The following is a 12,568-nucleotide window of genomic DNA, read 5'->3' on the forward strand; positions in this document are numbered from 1 at the left end:
TCGGTAGAACAAACTGAAAGTTCTGCTGTAACAGAAATGTTTGTCTGAATTGAAGCACTTAGGGGAGCTGTTATGAATTTGGGTAAAGGAACAGCTTCTAGTTAGAAACTGTTTGCTGCTGAGAGCTCATCTCTGCCAGTTCCGGAATGGCTGAGGGAGCTCAGTGGTGGAAAAGGTGAGTTTGGGGTGTGGCTTTGTCCTGAGAATGTTATAGCTCCCTAGCAACAAGTGTTACAACTCCATAGCAACAGAACTCACTAAATGCAAGTCTTAAAAGAACCATTGCCAAATTAGACTCTTGTTTCAAACTCTCAAGAACTTTTAGAATAATATCAAAGCTGACTATAAACTCTGAACTTTAGAAATGACTTGTGTACTCTGGTCTTGTTAATAGTTTAGCTAAAAAGTCTTTTCTAGGTGTTAAGAAATATCTTATAGATGTGTGCTTTAGTGTTAAGTTAGTTCTGTTATATGTAAAGTCATAATAGTTAAGAGATCTCTTCTAGAGGTTAAGGTTTGTGGAGTAGTCCTATAGAATGTAAGTTTATTATGTAGGCTTGAATAAGACTTGGGTAAGGTTTATAAAGTAGTCCTATAAAATAGATTTAAATAGGTCATAGATTTAGTTAGAAAAATGTAAGTTTAGAATATATAGGCTTTAGGTCTAAGGATATGATGAAAGTTTAAATTTAGTTTGAGAAATACAGGTTTAGAATAGCATAAGCTTTAGGAATAAAGATATTGTGAAGGCTTATATAGGCTTTAGGTCTAAGGGTATGGTGAAGGATTAATAGAGGGATTAAGAGTAGGTTTTCCCAACCTGGGATGTGGAGAGCAGTGTCCATGGTGGACTGTGGACTTGGCAGTTCCAGATACCACCTATAATGGAAAGAAGCAGCCCCAGAGACTGCTAACTTCAGAAACTAGAAGCAGAAAGTAGTATCTACTGCTGATACCCATGAAGCATCATAGCTTCTCAAGCAGCAAATGCCAAGAGCCAACGAAAGTAGAGTCAGCGCTAGTGGCAAGGGTCTGCAGGCTTTCAGCCATGAAGAAGCCACAGTGACAAGTGGACACAGTAAGCCACAAGAAAGGCAAATGGCAAGCAGCAGTTTGGAAAGCCCAGCAGAGATGCTGCACTGCGAGAAAGGTGAACAGCAAGGTTCTGTAGCCTTTGAGATGTTACACTTCGAGAAAGGCAAAATGGCAGACAGTGGCTTTCAGAGTCCAGTGGCTTCCAGAGCCCAGTGGCTTGCATCGCCTTGGGAAAGATGAATGGTGAGCAATGGAGACTTCAGAGACCAGACTGCTTCTGGAGGCTGAGAGCAGAGTGGTGTCCATGCTGGATGAGCAGCTGGGATGTGTGGGGAGCAGGAAGTTGTAGAGGTGAGAACTGTACTCCAGGCTGAGCAGGCAGCCTGAGGCTCTTTGAGAACTGCTGAGGCTGACTGCAGCCCAAGCTCCCAGCAGCAAGGCAGCCATGCAACAGGACAGCATATGGAGGCTTCCGGGACCCAGTTTGCTGAGCACTTGGACCATCAATGAAGCAGGTAATGGGTTTTTCTCCCAAAGCTGGGGTTGCTGTGGGAGAGCCACGGTTCAGCTCATGGCAGCTGAAGGAGCATTGAGCTCGTGTGGCTGTGAGGTGAAGCTCTGTAGCCTGGCCCAGGAATGGCCCAGTTTTGGAAGGCTACAGACTGCAAAATGCAGTAGCAGCTGAAAGTGAAAGTTTCAGAGAGACTTGCTTGAACTGAAAAGTTTTGGTTATGGGACCTCTCATATTTGGAGCTGTTTGCTTCAGAGTCATTATGACTCTGACAGCTATATACAGACTTAAGGGCAGCTGACAAGCCAAGTCCTGATTTTGAGCTTTCAGAGGAACTTTTAGGAATGGTATCAGAAATCTTTTTGAACTTTTGAACTTAAGAAATGAAATGGACAGTAATGATTTCATTACAATGGGACAGTTTGAATTTACTTATGCATATAGACTCTATCTATGGTGATGACTTATGACCTGCTTATGGAACTATTTATGTAAAAATGAAACTGCTTAAAAATGAAACTGTTTAAATAGAGAAATTTAGGTTTTCTAACTAGGTTTGAGATTTAACTTAAAATATAAAGAAAAGGGAGTGTTAATATTCCTCAGTCTATTTAATTTAAAAAATATTTTCATGTTACTTGAGTGAATTAATGTTATGTTTTATATAGTGCTATTAAGAAATTGTTTTTGAAAATAGGTTTGTAGGTTGAGAGTAGGTTTGTAGGAATTATAATTATGTAAGGTTGAGAGTAGGTTTGTAGGAATTATAATTGTGTATCCTATGTTTTGTTAGCAAAAATTCAAATGGTTCTATTAAGAGTTTGCTTTAAGATGTAAGATTGAGAGAATTGTAACTATGTATAGCAATATTTATGTTAGAATTATGTTAACCTGTTAATGTTAGTGATAAAGCTAAGGGAGTCTTTTTTTTATGTGATTGCATCAAGAGTTGTTTTCTTTTAAAATATAAAGAAGAAGGACCTATTGTAGAAGCCCACTAGTTTTCCTGGTGGCTGTACCCAGCAGGACTGCATAAGAAGTTGATTGGACCACGGGCCTGAGTATCAGGTGTTTGTAAGGGTCTACATTTGATTGTAACTACAAAGGGGGAGGTCGTTTGCTCCATTCCTGGGCATTGTTATAAATAGACCTTTGGAATAAAGTTCGAGGCTGGTGGATAAGGATCCAGGCCCAATCAAGTCTATCCTGTGTTTTCTCTCCCCTCTTTATTTATAAGTAAGTCTCTTATCCCTCATTCCTCAAGAGTTCCTGGGGTAAACAATGTGGGGGCTAGCCCGCCACACAACCCAGATTTGGTACTGGAAGACTTGCTTGGTGAAAAGAGATGGCCAGTTAGGACTCCATTACCCACACTGTTAGAAGATCTCATTAGGATCATCATATATTTTAGGGAGGTTCCACTGTACTAGGTTTCCACACTATCCTCAAATACCCCTCAATTATAGGTGTCTCTCCTCATATTCCCTCCCTCAACCCTATCTCCCCCCATCTCCACTTGATCTTCTCATTTGCATCCCACCATGCCTCCAGTCCACCCATAAAAATCTGTTCTATCCCCCTGCCCTGGGAGATCCATGTGTTTCTCTTAGTCCCTTCCTCTTTACCTAAACTCTCTGGGTCTATGGATTATAGCTTGGTTATCATTTATTTAATGGCTAATATCCACATATAAGTGAATATATACCATGTTTATTTTTCTGGGCCTGGGTTATCTTACTTAGGATGGTATTTTTCTAGTTGTGTCCATTTACCTGCAAATTTCATGTTATTTTTTAACAGCTGAATAGTACTTCATTGTGGAAATGTACCATATTTTTAAAAATCCATTCTTCTGTTGAGGGACATCTAGGATTTTTCCAGTTTCTGGCTATTATGAATAGAGCAGCAGTCAACACATCTGAGCAAGTGTCCATGTGGCAGGGTGAAGCATCCTTTGGGTATGTGCCCCAGAGTGGTATAGCTGGGTCTTGGGGTAGATTGATTCTCAACTTTCTAAGGAACTGCTGTGTTTATTTCATAGTGTTTATACAAGTTTGCATTCCCACCAGCAATGGAGGAGTGTTCCTCTTATTCCACATCTTCACCAACATGAACTGTCATTTCTGTTATTGATCTTAGCCATTTTGACAGGTGTAAGATGGAATATCAAAATAGTTTTGATTTGCATTTCCCTGATGGCTTAGGATGTTGAACATTTCTATTTTTTCTTTCACTCTCTCTTTTTTTTTGAGACAGAGTTTCTCTGTGTAGCTTTGGAGCCTGTCCTGGAACTCACTCTGTAGCCCAGGCTGACATCAAACTCACAGATATCTCCCTGCCTCTACCTTCTAAGTGCTGGGATTAAAGGTGTGCACCACCATTGCCTGGCTCATGGATGTTGAACATTAGTGTTTCTCAGACATCTGAGTTTCCTCTATAGAGAATTCTCTGTTTAGATCTGTAGCCCATTTTTAATTGGATTATTTGGTTTTTTGATGTCTAGTTTCTTTTGTTCTTTATATATTTTGGATATTAGTCCTCTAACAGATATGGAGTTGATAAAAATCTTTCCCATTCTGTAGGCTACCTCTTGTCCTATTTATGGTGTCCTTTGCCTTATAGAAGCTTCTCAGTTTCATGAGGTCCCATGTAATAATTGTTGATTTTAGTGCCTGTGCTATGAGTGCTATGAGTGTTCTGTTCAGAAATTTTCTCCTGTGCCAATGTGTTCAAGGTTATTCCCTACTTTCTCTTCTATCAGCTTCAGTGTATCTGGTTTTATATAGAGGTTTTTGATCCATTTGGACTTGAGTTTGTGCAGGGTGATAGATAGGGATCTATTTGCATTCTTTTACATGCAGACATCCATATGACCAGCACCATTTGTTGAAGATACTTTCTTTTTTTCCAGTGTGTATTTCTGGCTTCTTCATCAAAAATCAGGTGTCCATAGGTATGTGGATTGTAGTCTGGATCTTCAGTTTTATTCCATTGATCAAGATGTCTGTTTTTATGCCAATATCATGCCATTTTTATTACTAAAATTAGTATTGTTATGTAGCTCTGTAGTACAACTTGAAATAGGGGTTGGTGATACTTCTAGCAGTTCTTTTATTGTTCAGGATTGTTTTAGCTATCCTGGTTTTGTTTTTGTTTTCCCTAGGAAGCTAAGAATTGTTGTTTTAAGGTCTGTGAAAATTGTGTTGGATTTTTGATGGGGATTGCATTGAATCTATAGATTGCTTTTGGTAGGATGGCCATTTTTGCTATGCTAATCCTAACTATCCACAAGCATAGGAGATCTTTCTGTCTTTTTATATCTTCTTCAATTTATTTTTCCAAAGGCTTGGAAGTTTTTTTTTTTTAATCATACAAGTTTTTCACTTGCTAGGTTAGAGTTATTTCAAGGTATTTTGTATTATTTGAGGCCATTGTGAAAGGTGTTGTTTCCTTGTTTTCTTTCTCAGTCCATTTGTCATTTACATATAAGAGGGCTAATGATTTTGTGAGTTAACCTTGTACCCAGCTACTTTGCTGAAGGTGTATATAAACTGTAGGAATCTCCCTGATGACATTTAAGGTCACTTATGTATACTATCATATCATCTGCAAATAAAGATACTTTGACTTCTTTCTTTCCAATTTGCATTCTCCTGGTTTCCTTCAGTTATCTTATTGCTCTAGTTAAGACTTCAAATACATATTGAATAAGTATATAGAGACTGGACAACCTTGTCTTGTTCCTGATTTTAGTGTAATTGCTTTGAGTTTCTCTCCATTTAAGTTGATGTTGACTACAGGCTTGCTGTAAATTGCATTTATTATGTTGAGGTATGTCCCTTGTATTCCTATTTTCTCCGGACTTTTGTCATGAAGGAGCGTTGGATTTTTGTCAAAGGCCTTTCCTGGCTCTAATGAGATGATTATGTATTTTTTCATGTTGTTTATATGGTGGGTTATAGTTATTGATTTCCTTATATTAAAACATCTGTGCATCTCTGGGATGAAGCACACTTGACTATGGTAGATGATCTTTTTGATGTGCTCTTGAATTTGGTTTGCAAATATTTTAGTGAGTATTTTTGCATCTATGTTCATAAGGGAAATTGGTCTGTAATTATCTTTCTCTTTTGGGTCTTTATGTGGTTTAGGTATCAGGGTAACACTGGCCTCATAGAGTGAATTGGGCAAAGTTCCTTTTGTTTCTATTTTGTGGAATAATTTGAGGAGTATTGGAGCTAACTCTTCTTTGAAATTCTGGTAGAATTCTGTGCTAAAACCACATGGCCCTGGGCTTCTTTTGGTTGGGAAACTTTTAATGATTGCTTCTATTTCACTAGGGGTATGGGCATATTCAAATTGCTCATCTGATCCTGATTTAATTTTGGTAAATGGTACCTACTGAGAAAATTATCCATTTCTTTTGGGTTTTCCAATTTTGTGAAGTATAAATTCTTAAAAATGTCCTTATGATTCTCTGGTTTCCTGAGTGTCTGTTGTTATGCCCCCCTTTTCATTTTTGATTTTGTTAATTTGGGGGTTCTCTCCATCTTTTAGTTTGTTTGGATAAGGGTTTGTCTATCTTGATTGTCTTGAAGGACAAACTTTTAAATTTCATCACTGAGTTTGATCATTTCTTATCATCTACTTCTCTTTGGTGTAACTACTTCTTTTTGTTCCAGAGATTTCAGGTGTGCTCCTAAGTTGCTAGTATGAGAACCTTCCAGTTTTTTTTTTTTTTATGTAGGTACTTAGTGCTATAAACTTTCCTCTTAGCACCACTTCCGTTCTGTCCCATAAGTGGATATGTTGTGTATTCATTTTCATTGAATTATAAAAAGTCTTTAATTTCTTTATTTCTATCTTGACTCATTTTTCATTCAGTAGTGATTTGTTCACTTTCTATGAGCTTGTAAGCTTTCTGTTGTTTCTGATGTTGTTGATATCCAGCTTTAATCCAGGTGGTCCGATAGGATACAGAAGATTATTTAAATTTTCTTTTATCTATTGAGAATTTTGTTACATCTGCGTATGTGGCCAATTTTGGAGAAAGTTCCATAAGGTGCTGAAAACAAGGTATATTCTTTTGTGTTTGGGTGAAATGTTCTGTAAATATCTGTTAAGTCTGTTAGGTCCAACATTTTTTTTTCCTTTCTGGATAGTCCATGGGTGAGAGAGAGATATTGAAGTCTCCTCCTATTAATGTGTGAGAGTCAATATATGATTTAAGCTGTAGTAGTGTTTCTTTTACAAATGTTGGATGCCCTTGTGTTTGCGGAATAGATGTTCAGAATTGAAACGTCAACTTGGTGGATTTTTTCTTTGATAAGTAGTGTCCTTCCCATCTCTTTGGATTAATTTTGGTGTGAAGTCTAGATATTTTTAGATATTAAAATGGGTATGCCAGCTTGCTTCTTAGGTCCATTTGCTTGGAATGTCTTTCCCTAACATGTACCCTGAGGTAATGTCTATCCTTGATGCTGAGGTGTGTTTCTTGGATGCTGCAAAAGGATGGGTCCTGTTTTTGCATCCATTCTGGTAGCCTGTGTCTTTTGATTGAGACCATTGATATTAAGAGAGAACAATGTCCAACAGTTTTGATTCCTGTTATTTTGTTGTTGTTATTGGTGGTAGTGTATATGTATGTGTGTGTGTTCCTTCTTTTGATTTTTCTGATTCCTTTCTTTTGATTTTGCTAATTTGAGATTATTTATTCCCTGTGTTTTTATGAGTGCAGTTGACCCCCTCTGGATGAAGTTTTCCTTCTAGCACCTTCCATAGGGCAGGGATTATAGATAGATATCATTTAAATTTGGCTTTATCATGGAATATCTTATTTTCTCCATCTATGGTGAAAGTTCTGGTGGTTATAGTAGTCTGGGCTGGACATCTATGGTCTCTTAGAGTCTGCAGGACATCTGTCCATGACCTTTTGGCTTTTAGAGTCTCCATTGACAAGTCAGGTGTAATTCTAATAGGTCTGCCTTTATATGTTATTTTTTTCTTTTTCCCTTGCAGCTTTTAATATTTTTCTTTGTTCTGCACATTTAATGTTTTAATTATTATGTACTGAGGGGACTTTCTTTTCTGGTCCAATCTACTTGGTGTTCTATAAGCTTCTTGTGCCTTTATAGGCATTTTCTTCCATGATTTTGTTGAAAACATTTTTCTGGGCTTTTGGGCTGGGTTTCTTCTCCTTCCTCTATTCCTATAATTTTTAGATTTTGTCTGTTTATAGTGTCCCAGATTTCCTGAATTTTTAATCAGTAGGTTTTTTTTGGGGGGGGGATTTAACATTTTTGACTGATGTATTAATTTCTTCTATTATACTTCAATGCCTGAGATTTTCTCTTCCATCTCTTGTATTCTTTTGGTGAAGCTTGCCTCTGTAGTTCCTGTTCAAATTCCTAAATTTTTCTTTTCCAGAATTCCCTCACTTTGGGTTTTTTTTAATTGATTCTATTTCCATTTTTAGGTCTCAAAAAGGTTTATTCATTTCCTTCTACTGTTTGTTTGTGTTTTCCTAGATTTCTTTAAGGGGGTTATCAATTTCTTAAGGACCTCAATCATCTTCAGACAGGTAGTTTTAATGCCTTTCTCTTGTGTTTCAGCTGAGTTGGAATATTCAGAGCTTGCTGTGGTAGGCTAGCTGGGCTCAAGTGGAGACATACTGTCCTGGCTTTTATTGTGTTTTCACCCTGGCATCTAGGCATCTGGGATTGGGTTGATTAAAGGTCTAGTTGCTGATTTCTGGGTTTGTATTTCTTGTGTAGGTATTTTGTTCCTGGGTTTCTGTTTCCTCTCTGGATTTTTGGAGAATGTAATGGTTGTGTATTGCCTGGTAGGAAATTTTCTTTGGATCTGATAGTTGTGGTCACTAGGGGTTCCAGGGAAAATGTGTTTCTGGGTATTGACATTTAGGAATAGGGACAGGCTAGGGGTTTGAGGGGGTTCATAGAAGAAAGGAGAGCAGAATGTTCAAGAAGGATATGAGTGTTTTGTCTCCTTGGAATGGGAGGAGACAGTGATGGTCACCAGTGAGAGTCTGCCATAGCACTGGGGGTGAGGCTGGAGAGGGGTTTGATCTAGAGTAACAGAAGCAGGCAGATCTACAGAAGGCCTTCCTGATTCCCGTAACATGTTGCAGTAACAAATTGCAGTTACTGCAGACATGACACTATTCCTCAAGACAAGACATCTGGAGGTGTGTCCTCTGCACTTAGTGATGTCAGTTTTGACCAGGCAATCACAGCAGTTTCTGCTTTTCCTGTCCACTGCATAGTGACTGCACTGCTCCTAAAAGCAGTACTGGCTAACTCCTTGTGAGCATCCAGTTACTCTCTGGCTCAGGGTTTTGTAAACTGATTATTGTATCTTTGAAGTGCAATAGTTCAGTTTTTTGTGTGCAGCTATTTTAATAATCTGGAGTTCCTTTGCCTTTTCTGTTACCTAAAGGATGACCTCTTATAGTTATTGATTTAAAAGACTGTTTTTTATCAGTACCCTTACAAGAAAATGACAGAGAAAAATTTGATATCACAATGCCTACTTATAATTCTCAGCCTGTTAAGAGATATCAATGGAAGGTTCTCCCACAGAGAATGTTAAGCAGCCCAACCCTGTGCCAATATTTTGTATGACAGCCATTGGAAGTAATGTACAAATAATTTCCTCAATCTATAGTTTACCATTACGTGAATGACATTTTACTAGCTGATTCAAATGCAGATACTTTAGAAGGAATGCTTGAAGAAGTAAAGAAAATTTTACCTTGTTGGGTATTACAAATTGCTCCTGAAAAGATACAAAGAGGAGATTCTATTAATTATTTAGGATACAAAATAGGTCTACAAAAATTAGACCCCAAAAGATGCACATTAGGAGAGATCAATTGTGGACTCTTAATGACTTTCAAAGATTATTAGGAGACATTTCCAATCTATAGACCACAACTGGGGTAAAAAATGATGAACTGGGTAATTTGTTCAAAACCTTAGAGAGTGACAAGGACTTAAATAGTTCAAGAGAATTATCAGCTGAAGCTGAAAGATAATTGACTTTGGTGGAAAAGAAAATACAGGATGCACATGTGGATCATTTGGATCCAAAGCTTGATTGTGTTTTTGTTATTTTACCCTCTAAGTATTCTCCTACAGGAATTTTAATGCAGAGGGAAGATATTGTATTGGAATGGATATTTCTACCAAATAAACAGAGTAAAAAATTAAAAACATGTTGAAATGAACTCTGAGTTGATTTTAAAAGGAAAATCGAGACTTTGTCAACAAGCAGTAATAGACCCACCAGAAATTGTAGTACCTTTAACTAATGATGAAATTGACAAATTATGGGCAGAAAATGAACCTTGGCAAAGAGCTTACAGTAATTTTTTTGGGAGAGATTAATAACAAATATCCCGAAAGCAATAGAATTAAACTTATAAAAGTACCTAACTAGATCCTGCCTCATATTGTAAGGGAAAAAACCAATATCTAGAGCCCCTACATTTTATACTGATATAAAAGGAAAGGCAGGTTACAAATCAGAAAATTTAAATAAAGTGGTTCAAAGTCCTTATAATTCTGTCTAAAAATCAGAATTATATGCCATTCTGATTGTATTAATGGATTTTTTGGAAACTCTCAACATAGTTACTGACTCACAATATGCAGAGAGAGTAGTCTTGCACATTGAAACTGCTGAATTTATTTCTGATGAGTCAAAATTAACTTCGTTATTTATTCAGTTACAAGAAACAATAAAAATAGGAATTATCCCTTATATATAATACACATCTGATACTATATGGGTCTGCCAGGCCCTCTAGCACAAGGTAATGACAAGATCGATCAATTATTGATAGGAAATGTGCTGGAGACCTCAGAATTTCATAAAAAACAACATGTCGATAGTAAGAATTTAAAGAAGGATCTTTCCATAACCTGGCAACAAGCCAAGGAAATTGTAAGGAAATGTCCTACTTGTTTTTTATACAATCAAACTCCACTACTAGCAGGATGTAACCCAAAGGGTACTCAGAGGTGTAGATGTAACCAACGAAGTCTCAATTTTCCTTTCTAAATCAAGTCAGAGATTTTTTCCACATAAGTTTTTAATTTTTTATTTGGTTTATTTGGTAAAAATATCCATTCCAATATAATATCTTCCCTCTGCATTGATATTCCTGTAGGAGAATGCCTAGAGAGTAAAATAACCAAAATGCAATCCAGCTTTGGATCAATACGATTCACGTGCCCTTCATGTACTTTCTTTTCTACCAAGGCCAATTCTTTCTCAGCTTCAGGTGATAATTCTCTTGGGCTATTTAAGTCCTTGTCACCTTCTAAGGTTTTGAACAAATTATTCAATTCGTCATTTTTTTACCCCAACAATAGTTCATAGATGAGAAATGTCTCCAAATAATCTTTGAAAGTAATTAAGAGTCTGTAGTCTATCTCTCCTAATTTGCACCTTTTGGGGTCTAATTTTTTGTAGCTCTATTTTATATCCTAAATAATTAATAGAATCTCCTCTTTGTATCTTTTCAAGAGCAATTTGTAATCCCCAGCAAGGCAAACTTTCTTTACTTCTTCAAATATTCTTTCTAAAGTATCTGCATTTGAGTCAGCTAGTAAAATATCATCCATATAATGATAAATTATAGATTTAGGATTTTTTTATGTATCAATGTTCCAATGGCTGTTGTACAAAATATTGGCACAGAGTTGGGCTATTCAACATCCCTGTGGGAGGACCCTCCATTGAAATCTTTTAACCGGTTGAGAATTATTATAAGCAGGCACTGTGAAAGCAAATCTTTCTCTGTCTTTTTCTTGTAAGGGTATTGAAAAGAAATAGTCTTTTAAATCAATAACTATGAGAGGCCATCCTTTTGGTAACAGAGTAGGCAAAGGAATCCCAGATTGTAGAGAGCCCACTGGCTGAATTACTTTGTTAATTGCTCTAAGGTCTGTTACCATTCTCCATTTACCAGATTTCTTTTTAATAACAAATACAGGAGAATTCCAAGGGCTGGTTGATTCTTCAATATGCTGAGCATTTAACTGTTCTTCTACCAGCTCTTCTAAAGCCTGGAGTTTCTCTGTTGTTAAGGGCCATTGCTGGACCCATACAGGCTTGTCTGTTAACCATTTTAAAGGTAGAGTTGTTGGTGTCTTTGGGAGATCATCAGTTGTTGTGCCCTATTCTTGTATAATATGGATGGCTGGTGACCACTCAGAATAATGCCTTCTAATATTTCTCTCAGAAACATGTGCTAGTTTATGATTTGTTTCTGAGATTGGAGGGATGTTAATCTGAGTATTCCATTGTTGCAACAAGTCTCGACCCCACAGGTTCATAGTTATGTTAGCCACATATGGTTTTAATTTTCCTCTCTGTCCTTCTGGACCTATACATTCGAGCCATTTTGCACTCTGTTTCACCTGAGATAATGTCCCAATTCCTAACAGTTGAACGTTTACCTCCTGAAGAGGCCAAGTTGGATGCCAAAATTCTGGTGCAATAATGGTAATGTCCGCACCTGTGTCTGCCAGACCAGACAACAAAACACCATTTATTTTTATCGTTAATTTTGGTCTTTGTTCATTAATAGAAGTCTGCCAAAATTTTTTCTTTATGTTTTCTCCTGAATTTTCTATTCTCTCTGTTTTATCATCCTGACCAGCATGATTTATTCTAATAGGCATTTGGTTATTTAATTGCTCTGAGTAGGGGTTTCCTCTATGGCTGCAGGAAAGGTCTGAACTGGATTTGCTATGGGGGCCTGCATGAGGCTCCTCTGGGAGTTTCCCGAAGACTGAGGCAAAGGATTACCCTGTCTGTCCTTTGTTGATCTACATTCATTGGTCCAGTGTTTTCCCTTACCACACCTTCTGCATACTCCAGAAGGAAGGGGCATTCTGTTGCCATTGTTCCTTGAAGAAACATTGTTTCTAGGAATGACCTGTTTACAGTCCCTTTTCAAATGTCCTTGCTTTCCACATCCAAAACATCTAATAT

The sequence above is a fragment of the Peromyscus maniculatus genome, chromosome 6 (assembly GCF_049852395.1).
Source record: "Peromyscus maniculatus bairdii isolate BWxNUB_F1_BW_parent chromosome 6, HU_Pman_BW_mat_3.1, whole genome shotgun sequence".
NCBI classification, from domain to species: domain Eukaryota; kingdom Metazoa; phylum Chordata; class Mammalia; order Rodentia; family Cricetidae; genus Peromyscus; species Peromyscus maniculatus.